Source organism: Amblyraja radiata, chromosome 12, assembly GCF_010909765.2.
Source record: "Amblyraja radiata isolate CabotCenter1 chromosome 12, sAmbRad1.1.pri, whole genome shotgun sequence".
In the NCBI taxonomy this organism is placed as follows: domain Eukaryota; kingdom Metazoa; phylum Chordata; class Chondrichthyes; order Rajiformes; family Rajidae; genus Amblyraja; species Amblyraja radiata.
The window spans coordinates 1,385,059-1,399,637 of record NC_045967.1 but is presented as its reverse complement, the minus strand read 5'-3'; the positions used below and the strand labels follow the sequence as shown (position 1 = coordinate 1,399,637).

Sequence of the window (14,579 nt, the reverse complement as noted above, 5' to 3'; positions counted from 1 at the left end):
TACCTTGCACCATGTGGCTTTAGGCCTTCTTTCAGCCATCTATCAAAAACATACTTCACCTGTTTCCACCCATCACTCACCAGGCTTTGTCCTGCCCCACCTTTCTTCCAACCTTCTCTTTCCCCCCCCCCCCCACCCCACCCCCCACCACAATCTGTCCCAACCCGAAACTTCACCTGTCCATCATCTACAATTCCTTGTGTCTCCAGAGATGGAGTTACTGTTGTGATGTGAAACGGATGAATTACTCACTTAATTCACATCAGCCTTAAAATCAGTGAAATTGCCCCTCTAAACCAACCATCTTGGCATCTGGTTCTTCCTTTAATACGCACCTTCCCAGCCAGACTCTTGATCACCTCAGTTAGCGACCCTTAATGCATTTTGGCATCAAACCTTGCCTGCCAAAGCTGCTGTTAAGAGCCTCCATCCAAACCTTTCACCAGGTTACAGATGCTACATAATTGCTAGCTGTTATACAAATGAAAAACAGATTGGCAACACTTGAGCAGAGGGGAAAAGCCACATCATTTTAAAGACCAAACTGGGTAAAACACCACTTGCCAAATAATGTGCAAGGATGCTGATGTGCGGCTGAACGAAAGGAGTTACATACATTTACTGGAAGGAGTTAGGTCAAGTAGCACCTGCTCCACTCTTCTCCATGCGGTATCCAGTGGCTCGACCCATGTTTTCAGAAATATTGAAGCCACCCAGCCACAACGCGGCACATCAATTGCATCTCAGCGCCTGAAGCCAGTGAGATAAGCGACGAGCTTTGCCCTCCCTGTCTTGGGACATGTCCTGACTTGTCCACCGCACTCGTGGAAAAGTGAAAGGGGGGGGGGATTAAACCATGTAATTTAACCATGTATGTAATTTAACAAACCACACGGCTATGCAAAACAGCGAGAGATTAATGGTATATTAATGGTATATTCCATTTTTTTAAATCTTGACAATCTGCAGACTGTGCTGCTGGACAGTTACTAAAGTGCATCAGGAATAAGTTAGGATGCGTACACTTTCACCATTTCCAACATGCCCGGGCTTGTCCATCCAGGCCGCTATCTCGGAATTACTTCACAAAAAAATAAAATTTCGTAACTTTAAGAAATAATATTTATATACCTGTGCAAAACTTCCATCAAGAGAGGGTCTCTCTTAGTTCTGCGTGTTTGCTTGTTTAACCTCCCTGCCAGGTAACAAGTGAAATATTTAACCATATATATATATATATATATTTGTACTAAATCACTGTTCCTTTCATTCGGCAGTGAGATGTGCATTAGATCCTAGTTTTTAATTTACCTTTCAGTTTGCAGGATAGTGTAGCCATTCAGTCCAGGAACCGTGCAATTATTGGAGCCGGGGTTTGAGTTATTCCTGAGTGCTTGCATGTAATTCTCCCCGCCCCTTCTCCTGGCTGAACAGTGCGAAACCCTCCTTTAACCCTTTCATGACCGTCTGCACCGACCCAAATTCTACACTGCGCATTTCCCCGTTCGGTGCCAACTTCTGACACTCACACTGCCATCTATCTAACTTACAAACCACGTGCGAGGAAAACAGTGCACCCAGAGGAAAGTCATGGGGAGAATGTGCATACTCCACACAGACAGCACCCCGAGGTCAGGACGAAACCCGGGCCTCTGGCGCTGTGACACTAGAGTATTCTTCACTGATACACTTCTGTAGCACTTTCCCAACCTCAAAAGTGGCTTAAATCCAGCAATATGTTTTTGAAGATATATAGCCGCAGAACTATACAGCGTGGAAACAGGTACTTCAACTCACCTCCAAGTTTGCATTCTGGGCTAGTCCTGTTTTCCTGCATTTGACACAAATGCCTTCTAAACCCCAATCCATATATTTGTCCAAATGTCTTCCACAAGTTGTAGTTGTATTCACTTTTATAGCTTCATCCCGCAGTCTGTTACAGATGTGGACTATCCTCAAAGTGCCCGAGAACCCTCTTAAATCTTTCCTCACTATGAAGTAAAGTCGCTTTGTGGACCATGATATCTAATTCGTGCCCAGGAAGGCTCACGAATGATATGATAGTGAGCAGTTAAAGTGGTTTTAATGGCAGACCACGAATAATTGGCCAGGATGTTGTGAAGAACAACAGTGTGCTGGACTTTACATTCAAGAGGGTAGGCATTTAAAAAATACTCTGTTGTTATGTATATTAAAGTATATATAACTTTGTACTGTTCCACATTATGTTGCACCTTCCATGTTCTTCCCCCACACACACTCAACCCGTCTATGATCTCTTTAAGCCCCTTTACAGCTTCCTTGCTTCTCATCATTCCAACCACTTCTGTATAATCAGCAAACTTAGAAATGTTATGTTTGGTCCCTTCAGTCAAATTGCCAATATACATTGTGAATAACTGAGGCGGCACAGTGGTCAATGGAAGAGTTGCTGCCCTGTAGTTCCAGAGACCCGGGTTCCATCCTGACTACGGGTGTTGCTGTCTGTATGGAGTTTGTACGTTCTCCCTGTGACCCCTTGGGTTTTCTCCAGGTGCTCCAGATTCCTCCACACACTCCAAAGACGTACAGGTTTGTAGGTTAATTGGCTTCTGTAAATTGTAAATTGTCCCGAGTGTGTAGGATAGTGCTGGTGTAAGGGGTGATCGCTGATCGGCATGGACTCAGTGCGCCGAAGGGCCTGTTTCCACACTGTAATCTCTAAAGTCAATACTGGGTCAAAGCACCGATCCTGCGGAAACACTCCAGTCACAACCTAGTGTGCAAAGAATCCACTTATTCCATCTCGTTACTTTTCGTCAGATATAACCAATTCCTTCTCCACGTCAAGATATCACCCCCAGTTCTGCATGCTATTACCTTGCTGACCTGTTCTGATGGGCCTCATCACAAGCCTCCTGAGTATCCATGTACACTACATGCACCAGTAACAGCTTATAGTCATTGAGTCGTATAACAACCCAACAGACACTTCAGCCCTCCATGTCCATGCCAATCATTTTGCCTATCTACGCTGATTCATTTTTCCCACATTCAGACTGTAAACTTTAATCCCTGGGCTAGTTTTAAACACCAATAGATTCATATCAAATTGGTCCACAAGTTAAGGTCCTACATCAGGTTAGGGCAATCTTAGAGACATGAGGTGGGAACTTGCAGAGATCGATTGGCTCCGAGCATTAGCAGAGACAGCATGTTCCTGTTAGAGTGAAGGCATGTTTAGGGTTAATGGAATATGTTGGGGTCTGGTTAGGAAACAAAAGACGGTATACATCAGATTTAGGCAGTCAGGCCCAAGCAAACCCCTTGCTGAGTATAAGAAGTGTAGTGGGACATTTAAGAGGGAAATCAGGAGGGCAGAATGAAGACTTGAGATGGATATGGCAGGCAAGGCAAAATAATATTACAAGAGATTCTATGGGTATATTTAGAATAAAAGAGTAGTTAGGGAGAGAATAGGTCCCTTTAAAGATTAGATGGCCATCAATGTGTCGAGACGGGTGAGATTATTCCTGTCCAGGGACAGTGAAGCGACAAACATGATTAATTGTTAAATGTAGACACAAAGTGCTGGAGTAACTCAGCGAGTCAGGCAGCATCTCTGGAGAAAAAGGATGGGTGACGTTTCGGGTTGGGATCCTTCTGCAGACTGGAGTTACTTGAGCAATTTGTGTCCATGTTTGGTATAAGCCGGCATCTGCAGTTTTTTATTTCCCTATGATTAATCAGCATATGCACTGGGACACACAACAACATTCCTACCTGCTGCAGCTTTAAGGGAAGATGAATACTTCTCATCAGATTTTACCCAGAAGATGATCATGGAAACTAAGTAATTGAGGCAAATAAGTTGTGATTTCTTGAACCATATAGAAATGATACATATTGAGGTAGATAATTCTCCAGGACATGGCCAAGTAGCTTAGGGCAGTACTGTGGCATAGTGGTAGAGCTGCTGCCTTACAGCACCAGAGGCCCGGGTTCAATCCTGACTACGGGCGCTCTCTGTACGGCATTTGTATATTCTCCCTGTGACCTGCGTGGGTTTTTCTGAGATCTTCAGTTTCCTCCTACACTCCAAAGACGTACAGGTTTGTATGTGAATTGCTTTGGTATAAATGTAAATTGTCCCTAGTGTGTATAGGATAGTGTTGATGTGCGGAGTTTGCGGGTCGGTGTGGGCTGAAGGGCCTGTTTCCGTGCTGTACCTCTAAACTAAAAGTATATCCTTGGACATCGTGGGATGCTATGCAAGAAATTAGAGGCCCTTTCAGAAATATTGACATAAGCTTTACCCAGGATTTACCAGCGTTCACCACTTTTTGTAATCTTCTTCGTTGCTGGGGGCCAAATCCAGCCATGAAGCACCAGTCAATGTGCTCTCAGCTGACCCATTGTTGCTCGCCATTTGTAACAACTATTTAGGTGAGAATGCACAAGGCATGGTTAATAGATTTGCAGGTAACAATGAAGCAGGTGGTATCATAGATATTTACGAAGGTAATCAACAATTACCGTCTGAAGAAGGGTCTCAACCCTTCCGGAGATGCTGCCTGTTCTGCTGAGCTACTCCAGCATTTTGTGTCTATTGCAGTAGGATCTTGATCAGTTGGATAAGTGGGCCAAAGAATGGCAAATGGCGCACAATTTAACAAAATGAAAGGTGTTGCATTCTACGACGTCAAACCAGAGGAAGACTGTTCTGTTCTTCTGTTGTTGAACAGAAGGACCTAGAGGGACAGGCACATGCTTCCCTGAAAGTAGCATCACAGGTGGACAGGGTGGTGAAGAAGGCAACTGGCATGCTGATTTTCATCAATGAGTGCATATGAGTACAGGCATTGGGACATTATGTTACATGTTACAAGAGGCCACATTGGCTTATTGTGCAGTTTTGTTGGATAAAAGGCTGAAAAGATTTACAAGAATGTCACCAGAACTTAATGGACCTGAATTATAGGGAGAGGATTGGCAGGCTAAGATGTCATTACTTGTAGAGTAGGAGATTAAGGGGGCGATCTCACAGAGCAGTACAAAATTAAGAGGGGTTTAGATAAGGTGAATACACAAAGTGTTTTTTCCCAGGGAAGGGGAATGAAAATGTAAGGGTGAGAGGTGAGAAATCTAAAAGGTACCCAGGGGGCGACCACCACATGGAGGGTTTAAGAAGGAACTGCAGATGCTGGAAAAATCGAAGGTAGATAAAATTGCTGGAGAAACTCAGCGGGTGAAGTAGCATCTATGGAGCGAAGGAATTGGTGACGTTTTGGGTCGAGACCCTTCTTCAGTCTGAAGAAAACCAGCATGTCAATTGCTTTCAGCCAAAGTGTCTGCTTCTGTGCAGTATCACTCTATGACTTTTATGTGTCTATCTAAAATCTTCTGGAACGTAATCATTATAAATAATTCCACTATCTCCTCTGGCGACATGTTCCAGATATCACCGACTCTTATGTTGAACAATTTTCTCTTGGATCCCTTAGAAAGTTCATTCTGCTCACCTTAAAACTTGATTTTGATACCCAAATACACCCAAATGCACCCAAATACACAACACCTATCATGGGAAACAGATGTTGACTGTCTATGCCTCTCCTGATCTTACATAAGTCTATCAGATCACCACCCAGCCTCCTCTGCTACAGGGAAACCCAGCCCAGTTCATCCAACCTCCTCTCTCCATAACTGAAGTCCCCCAATCCAGACAACGATCCAGTGATTCTTCTCTGCATTCTCTCCAGTAAAATCATATCCTTCCTATAGAGTGGCGACCAGCACTGTACACAATACTCTCAGCCTAACTAGTGGTTTATAGAATGGTTAGATAAATCCCAACACTTGTCTGTGTCAAAAAAGGACAAGTGTATGCCTAGACCGCCGTCTTATGTTGATAACTTTCAGGGTTCGAGGGACTTAAGGGCCTATCTCACTTTTTATCTGACTGCTATTTAGGCTATTTTTTAGGCGACTACAGGCGACTAGGCTGTCACCACATGGTCGGCGGGGTGTCGCCTGTATGGTCGTGAGTAATCTCCTCAGTCGCCCAAAGAGTCGTAGTGCCTTTCTGGTCGCCGCTGGATTTTCAACATGTTCAAAAAATGTTGGCAACAGTGGGTTGACGCCAATGAGCGTAGCTTGACTTCTCCTGACGTACGTTGTCACTAGGTGACGTAGGTTGTCGCTGGTGCTGACTTTGGTGAATTCCATTGGCAACTACCTACGTTAACCGGCAACAGGTACCAGCGACTGAATTGTCTTCAGTTGTCGCCGACAGGGTCGTAGCTTGTCGTAGCTTGTCGTAACTTGTCGCGGATGGATAGATAGATAGATAGATAGATAGATAGATAGATAGATAGATAGATAGATAGATAGATAGATAGATAGATAGATAGATAGATAGAATCTTTATTTGCCACACGACCAGGGTTGGTGGTATTTGGGTTCGGTACATGATGGTACATTGCTTTAGTCACATTAACACTAATAACAACACAGATCACAGTAATAAAGTGCATCCATACCACATCACAAATCACAAATCTCACCAACAATACATAGTGCAAAAGAACAGACAAAGACCATAGACAAGACACTGTATACATCAAAAGTCCTTAATATTGACTGTTATTGGAGGGAGTTGAGTGTTCTTATTGCTGAGGGGAAGAAACTGTTTTTAAAGCGGGTGGATTTTGTCGCCTGTGTGGTCGTAGGTTGTCGTAGGTGTGGTCGTAGGTGGACGTCCTAATGGGTTGCCGGTTGTCGGTAGCTTGCCGTAGCTTGACGTCGACTAGGTGGTAGGTTGTTGTAGCTTGTCATCGACATTGTCATAGGTGGGGTACAGTCGCCTGTTTTTCGGTGACCTGCGTTGACTATGACAGTCGGCGGCAGTCGCCTAAAAAATCGCCAAGTGGGACAGGCCCTTTAGGCTGCCTAGGCTCTCTGTTCAGCAACAATCTTCAATACCGCACCCTTTACTGTATATGTCCTATCCTATTTGATTTGTCAAAAATGTTCACATAGCACTTTCCACATTAAATTCCATCTTCCAATGCTCTGCCCAGTTTTCATTCTGATCGATATCTTACTTGTAGCCTCAGGCAACTATCCATACCACCAATTATCGTGTCATATCACGTTTACTAATCATACCACATTCACCTCGTTACATGTTTCAATGGTCACATCCCCCAAAATAGCTCCAGTAAGTCAAACATGAGTTTCCTTTCATAAATCCATACAGACACTGTTCAATCCTATGACTCTTTTCAAGGTGTTCTTATGTTGTACCCTTCATTAAAGCATGGTAGAGCTGCTGCCTTAGTGCTAGAGACCCGGGTTCAATCCTGACTATGAGTGTCAAAGTTTTCAAAGGTCTTTTATTGTCACATGGATGCTGTCTGTACTGAGTTTGTACGTTCTCCCCGTGACCGCATGGGTTTTTCCCGGGCGCTCCGGTTTCCTCCCACACTCCAAACACGTACAGGTTTGTATGTTAATTTGACTTTGATAAAACTAACAAATTGTCCCTAATGTGTAGGATAGTGCTGGTGTACGGGGTTTGTTGGTCAGTGTGGACTGGGTGGGCTGAAGGGCCAGTTTCTACACTGTATTTTTTAAACGAAACTAAACTTAACTTAAAGGCTCCAGCACTTCCCAACCACTGGCATTGGGCTAACCAATCTACAACTCCTCTTCGTACATTCTTAAATTCTACGGTTATATTTTCAACCTTCCAATCTGCAGGAATAATTCCAGAATCTACAAAATTTTGGAAGATGCTAATAAAAGTATTGACTATCCCTATAGTTTCAACCCTGTGGGATGAAATCATGAGTGACTATTGTCAGGACTGGCAGTACAAAGTTGAAAGTAGGTGCTATTAAATAAGGTCGAACGTGAGTTATTCTGATGTGTAAAATGATGAAATTCGCCAAAGTAAATAAAAGCAAATTTTGCCAGAGGTTTCAGGATCTAGAAAGATGAGGCATGATCATAAAATCAATAGAGACCAGGAGAAACAACAGATATGACGTTGCAGATTAACAATGAAAATCATTTCAAAAAGCTGAAGAAAATCTGAAACAAAAATGGAAAATGCTGGAAACACTCAGGAGGTCAGGCAGTGTCTGTGGCAAAAGAAAAAAATAATATTTCATCTCCGGAACAGTTCATCAGAAATGTAATCTGGTTTAGAGACGCCACATGGAAACAGGCCCCACGGCCCATGAAGTCCACACCAACCATCAATGATCTATTCACACTAGTTATATGTTATCCCAATTTTTCATCCACTCCCTCCACACAAGGGCCAATTTTACAGAAGCCAATACACCTACTAACAACATATCTTTGAGGTTTTGGAGGAAACTGGAGCACCCAGAGGAAACCCAGCGGTCATAGGGAGAGCGTGCGAGCTACACACAGACAGCACCTGAGGTCAGGATTGAACCCAGGTCTCTGATGCTGTGAGGCAGCAGCTCTACCAGCTGCACTACCGTGCCAGCCCAAGATAATGCAGGACAAAGCCTGGCAAGCGATAGGTAGATACATTGAGTGTGGCTGGGGGATGATGAGCAGTTGGGTGGAGTAAGTGACAAAGGCTGGAGATGAAAAGGAGACAAAAGGATGTCAGATAAGGAGAGGAATGAAATGTAAAGCAATGAGGGTAGAAAGGGACAGGGGGAGTGGAAAGGGGGAGTAAAGAGAAATGGGAGACCCTGGATGGGAGATGAGTGTACAAAGGAGGGGAAAGGAGTAGGGTGACTGGGGCATCAGGATTGATGCATTACTTATTTATAGTAGTAGCAGAGATTTGGAAGGGGGCTGGGAGACTAGCTGTGGTTAAATACATGTGACTTGATGCTGTTCACTTTGATGTGATTTGTGTCAATATGTGCTTGCAAACAACACAACATTTGTTGAGCACATTATCACAAAAATTGTACTCTGTTCGGTAAATAAGACTGCAAGAATATTGGCACATCAACCCAGCGCAGATTGCAGCAGTGATAACATCATAATCCTTCCAGATTCTTCCTGGTCTGGAAGGCTCTTCCAGATTCTTCCTGGTCTGGAAGGCTCTTCCAGATTCATAGAAACATAGAAAATAGGTGCAGGAGGAGGCCATTCGGCCCTTCGAGCCAGCACCGCCATTCATTGTGATCATGGCTGATCGTCCCCTATCAATAACCCGTGCCTGCCTTTTCCCCATATCTCTTGACTCCACTAGCCCCTAGAGCTCTATCTAACTCTCTCTTAAGCCCATCCAGTGATTTGGCCTCCTCTGCCCTCTGTGGCAGGGAATTCCATAATTTCACAACTCTCTGGGTGAAAACGTTTTTTCTCACCTCTGTCTTAAATGATCTCCCCTTTATTCTAAGCGTGGACCCTGGTTCTGGACTCGCCCAACATTGGGAATTTTTTTCCTGCATCTTGCTTGTCCAGTCCTTTTATAATTTTATATGTTTCTATAAGTTCCCCCCCATCCTTCTAAACTCCAGTGAATACAAGCCTAGTCTTTTCAATCTTTCCTCATATGACTAGCCATCCCAGGGATCAATCTCGTGAACCTACGCTGCACTGCCTCAATCACAAAGATGTCCTTTCTCAAATTAGGAGACCAAAACTGTACACAATACTCCAGAATACTCCTTAGCACTTCAACTCCCCCTCCCACTCCGAATCCGACCTCTCTGTCCTGGGTCTCCTCCATGGCCAGAGCGAGCAACACCGGAAATTGAAGGAACAGCACCTCATATTCCACTTGGGGAGTCTGCATCCTGGGGGCATGAACATTGAATTCTCCCAATTTTGTTAGTCCTTGCTGTCTCCTCCCCTTCCTCAGCCCTCCTGCTGTCTCCTCCCATCCCCCAGCCTTCGGGCTCCTCCTCCTTTTCCCTTTCTTCTCCCCGCCCCCCCCACCCCCGATCAGTCTGAAGAAGGGTTTCGGCCCGAAACGTTGCCTTTTTCCTTCACTCCATAGATGCTGCTGCACCCGCTGAGTTTCTCCAGCTTTTTTGTGTACCTTCGATTTTCTAGCATCTGCAGTTCCTTCTTAAACACAACACTCCAGATGTGGTCTCACCAGAGCCCTATACGGTTCATAATCAGCATCATATAATTTTCTCTACAATCTGTGCTTCTTATAAATCACTTTCCAATTTCCTGTCAGTTTCTTCCAAGTGAAAACAAGCGCAGGAACCTGAATTGCTTTTACAATAAACTTTAGCAGATAACATGTAATAGGTCAGGGTGATGGAGTGAATTAGTTGCTGTCCATTAACTTCTGAACGCCTTTTGCAGACAGGTGGTTCAGGATAGTTCAGAATAGCTCAATATGAAAATATCCATCAGTTGCCAAACTAGATGCTAATAGCTCTCTCTTGATTGTACAATTGCTAAACCCACTTATCAGTGTGCAACTGAGTCATATGGGCTGAATGCAGTGTCTGATTTTTGCTGAATTAGCTGACCTGAATTATCATGCCTACAAATGAATATGGTGTTACAGTGAATTGCAGGAGATAAGCTGGTTGGTATCTCCACTCTTAATTCACATCAAGTACTGTGAGGTTTAGTGTGAAAAGCATGTGAGTCAGGACAGGTGGGAAAAATGTGCAGGAAAGAACTGCAGACGCTGGTTTAAATCGAAGATAGACACAAAATGCTGGAGTAACTCTGCGGGACTGGCAGCATCTCTGGAGAGAAGGAATGGGTGACGTTTCGGGTCGAGACCCTTCTTCAGACAGATTGAGATTTAATCCTGGGTGTTTTGCATCTGACAATCTCATGCTGTCCATTATACCTTCCCTGTGAGTCCAGCTCAGTGGTTGTAAATGACTAAACAGACACAGGTCTGGAGTTCAAATCATCTTTAATCATAACATATAGAGGAGCGGTACAGTAAATAAGTAAGTAAGTTTTATTTATATAGCACGTTTTAAGTCAACTCGCATTGACACCAAAGTGCTTTACATAAAATAAATAACAAGTTTACATACAAACCATAGAAAAAGGTTAAAAAAAGTAAAATAATGGACACAACACATTATAGAGTTCAACACAAACGTCCCCCCACAGCAGAATCAACATTTTCCACTGTGGGGAAAGGCACCAGAAAGTTAAGTCCTCTTCCTCTGTGAAACACCCGAGGTCGGGGCCCGTTTTTGGCCTTGCAACCAGTCCGATAATTTTCAGGGCCCTCTTGCCGAGAAGATGGCAAGATGGCAAGACCGCGTCGGGTGAAACATTCCTCAGCGGCTTGGGAAGTCTGGAGCGGCTGCCTCCTCCCCGGAGCCCGGAGACCGGGGCACTCGTAGTCCTCAGGCCGCGCCGGTTGGGGCTCCGACCCCGGCGAACTCGATCCCAGGCTCCGCGGCGCTCCAAATCCAGTGCCGCCTGCTGTACCAGTAGGTTGTTATTTCATTGCTACCGCGAACATGACTGACTAATGTAGGAAATGGCTGTTAATATAAAGTGTACAGTAAGGTGGAGTTAATGATGCTACACTACTCTGATTGGTTCATATGCAATAACCAATCTACAGTGATCATCGCAGCTGTCTACATTCCACTGCATGCGGACACCGACGTGGCACTATTGGTCCTACACGATGTGTTATGTCGGCACCAAAACAAGAACCCTGAAGCGGCTGGAGATTTTAATAAATCAAATCTCAAAAAGGTCATGCCTAACATCTACCAACACATCACGTGTGCCACCAGGGGGGAAAGAACTTTGGACCACTGCTACACACCGTTCAGGAAAGCCTACAAGGCCGTTTCACTCCATTCTTTTGGAAAATCTGACCACGCTGCCATTTTCCTGCTGCCGGAGTCTAAAGAACAGATAGTTCGGGAAGCGGGAGTGACGAGGGATGTAACGCGGTGGTCCGACCAGTCAGAGGCCATGCTGCAAGATGCACTGAGCGATGTCGACTGGAATATGTTCCAAGCAAGTTCCAGTGACGTCAGTGAGTTCGCGGAAGCAGTCACGGGCTTCATCGCAACAGTAACCGACAACATCGTCCCCACGGTAAGGGTAAGCATCTTTCCTAATCAAAAACCCTGGGTGGACAGGTCCATTCGTGTTGCCTTGAATGCTCGCACCGCTGCTTACAACTCGGGCCTGGCATCCGGAAATATGGATGTCCACAAGGTAGAGTCCTACCGACTGCGAAGGGCGGTGAAGGACACAAAAAGGAGGTACAGGGACAAGATGGAGTCACAGATGGAGCAGCAGGACACCAGACGCCTGTGGCAGGGGCTACGGACTATAACTAACTACCGGAGCAGCCCCCCCTCAACTGGAAGTGACGGCACCTCTCTAGCTGATGACCTGAACTCTTTCTACGCACGATTCGAAACGGGCAACATCACCCCAGGTCTGCCGACTAACGACAACACCACCTTGTCACATATTTGTTTATTTGTCACATACACATACAAGATGTGCAGTGAAATGAAAGTGACAATGCCTGCGGATTGTGCAAAAACAACAGAACAGAATAGAACAGAATCAGTATTTACATATTAGAAACAAAAACAGCAATTTTAAAAAGACACCACACAACAGTAAATTAGTAAATTACGCCCTGGTGAGATAAGAGTTTACAGTCCTGATGGCCTGTGGGAAGAAACTGGACTGTAAACTCTTATCTCACCAGGAACTAATTTACTAATTTACTGTTGTGTGGTGTCTTTTTAAAATTGCTGTTTTTGTTTCTAATATGTAAATACTGATTCTGTTCTATTCTGCTCTGTAGTTATTTGCACAATCCGCAGGCATTGTCACTTTCATTTCACTGCACATCTTGTATGTGTATGTGACAAATAAACTTGACTTAACAAATATTTATCAGAAAGAATAGGCCATTCGGGCCATTAAGTCTACTCCACCTTTCAATCATGGCTGATCTATCTCTTCCTCCTAACCCCATTTGCCTGCCCTCTCCCCATAACCCCTGACATCTGTATCCCTTAACTCACATCCCTGGAATGTTGAATCCACATTTTAATCACATGGCTATTTGTGGGTCTGTTACTAACAGTAGTGACTGCATTTCAATAATGACCACACTTGCAGAGTACTTCCTTGGTGGCTAACTAACTTTGCATGTCTCAGCTCCTTGTATAAGGGCAAGCTTTTTGTTTTATTCATCGTGGCATGTTAGAGCAAAGCTGGAAGAAAAATAGTTTTGTTCCTTCGAGTTTAGTTCAGCATATTTTTACCTTGGCTTAGGGTTTATGGACATGAAAGAGAGGACGGCTGAGTTATTTTTGTCACCCACAAATCATTACTGTATAGTAACTGGGAAATAAATATTTGTGGAATTGTTTACCAAGATACTGAAGATACAATGCTCTTTCACACTATTTACAAAAAGTCTTGGCATGTATTATATCACAGACTGCTGCTAACATGTATCACTCGCAGAGCCTCCTGGACTCAAAATGAAAGTTGTGTACTGATTTTCCCCCAAGTTCATTTCAAAATGTTCAGCATGTTTCCAATAAATGCTTCACTGGTTTCCTGTTTTTTTTTTCATGGAGACGTTTTTAATAGTGTTGAAGCTATCCAGGTCTTCTCAGAATTTGCCAAATTGCAAGAAATCGCATGTCTGAGTGGTGAAGTGAATAAGGCTTTCCTTTTCTCTTCCGAACATTGTTTCCATGGCTCGCAATATGCGTGAGCCTCCAGAAATGGGACTGTAATCATTTCCAGCCCCTTTCACCAGCTGCTTTACAATATTATGGGAAGGGACACCTAGATTGAAGAAATGTCTGATCGGCAAAACTTGCTGACTCCCTTCTTATCTAATCTGGTGGTCCACAGGTGGAGATTCACCTCTGGTGTTGAATCTATATCCATCCTTTAATCGCCAGACAAGCACAGTTCTGGATCACTGATTCAAAGACAAGTCTATATCTCATTGACGTGCTTGAGATTTAAGTTAAAGTAATTGGGACAAAACCTGAAGAAATCAAATAAAACTAGTCTCAGTAACAGTGGCTTATTGCAAAAACATATCTCCTTCACCGAGGTCCTTCAAGGAAGCATATCTGTGTTCTTACCTGACCTATCTATGACTTCAGATCCACCAACATGGTGGGTGGATAACCATATAACCATATAACAATTACAGCACGGAAACAGGCCATCTCGGCCCTACAAGTCCGCGCCGAACAATTATATTCCCTTAGTCCCACCTGCCCGCACTCATGCCATAACCCTCCATTCCCTTCTCATCCATATGCCTATCCAATTTATTTTTAAATGATACCATCGAACCTGCCTCCACCACTTCCACTGGAAGCTCATTCCACACAGCCACCACTCTCTGAGTAAAGAAGTTCCCCCTCATGTCACCCCTAAACTTCTGTCCCTTAATTCTGAAGTCATTTCCTCTTGTTTGAATCTTCCCTATTCTCAAAGGGAAAAGCTTGTCCACATCAACTCTGTCTATCCCTCTCATCATTTTAAAGACCTCTATCAAGTCCCCCCTTAACCTTCTGCACTCCAGAGAATAAAGACCTAACTTATTCAAGGAAGGGAGGAGAAGGAAGGGAGGAGAAGGAAGA

General features: G+C 44.1%; 1 protein-coding gene across 3 annotated transcripts in view; it reads right to left on the bottom strand.

Moving 5' to 3' along the window:
• LOC116978854 (tumor necrosis factor receptor superfamily member 27-like) overlaps positions 1–1,413 on the bottom strand; it is an 86,216-nt gene extending 84,803 nt beyond the window's left edge. For 2 of the 3 annotated variants that reach the window (XM_033030097.1, XM_033030100.1), the window contains exon 1: positions 1,312–1,413. The gene's annotated coding sequence lies outside the window, so the exon portion shown is untranslated. Of the gene's footprint in view, positions 1–616; positions 759–1,311 lie in introns of those variants that run through there. The other variant, XM_033030099.1, reaches the window with a different exon arrangement.
• Positions 1,414–14,579: the final 13,166 nt, after the last annotated feature.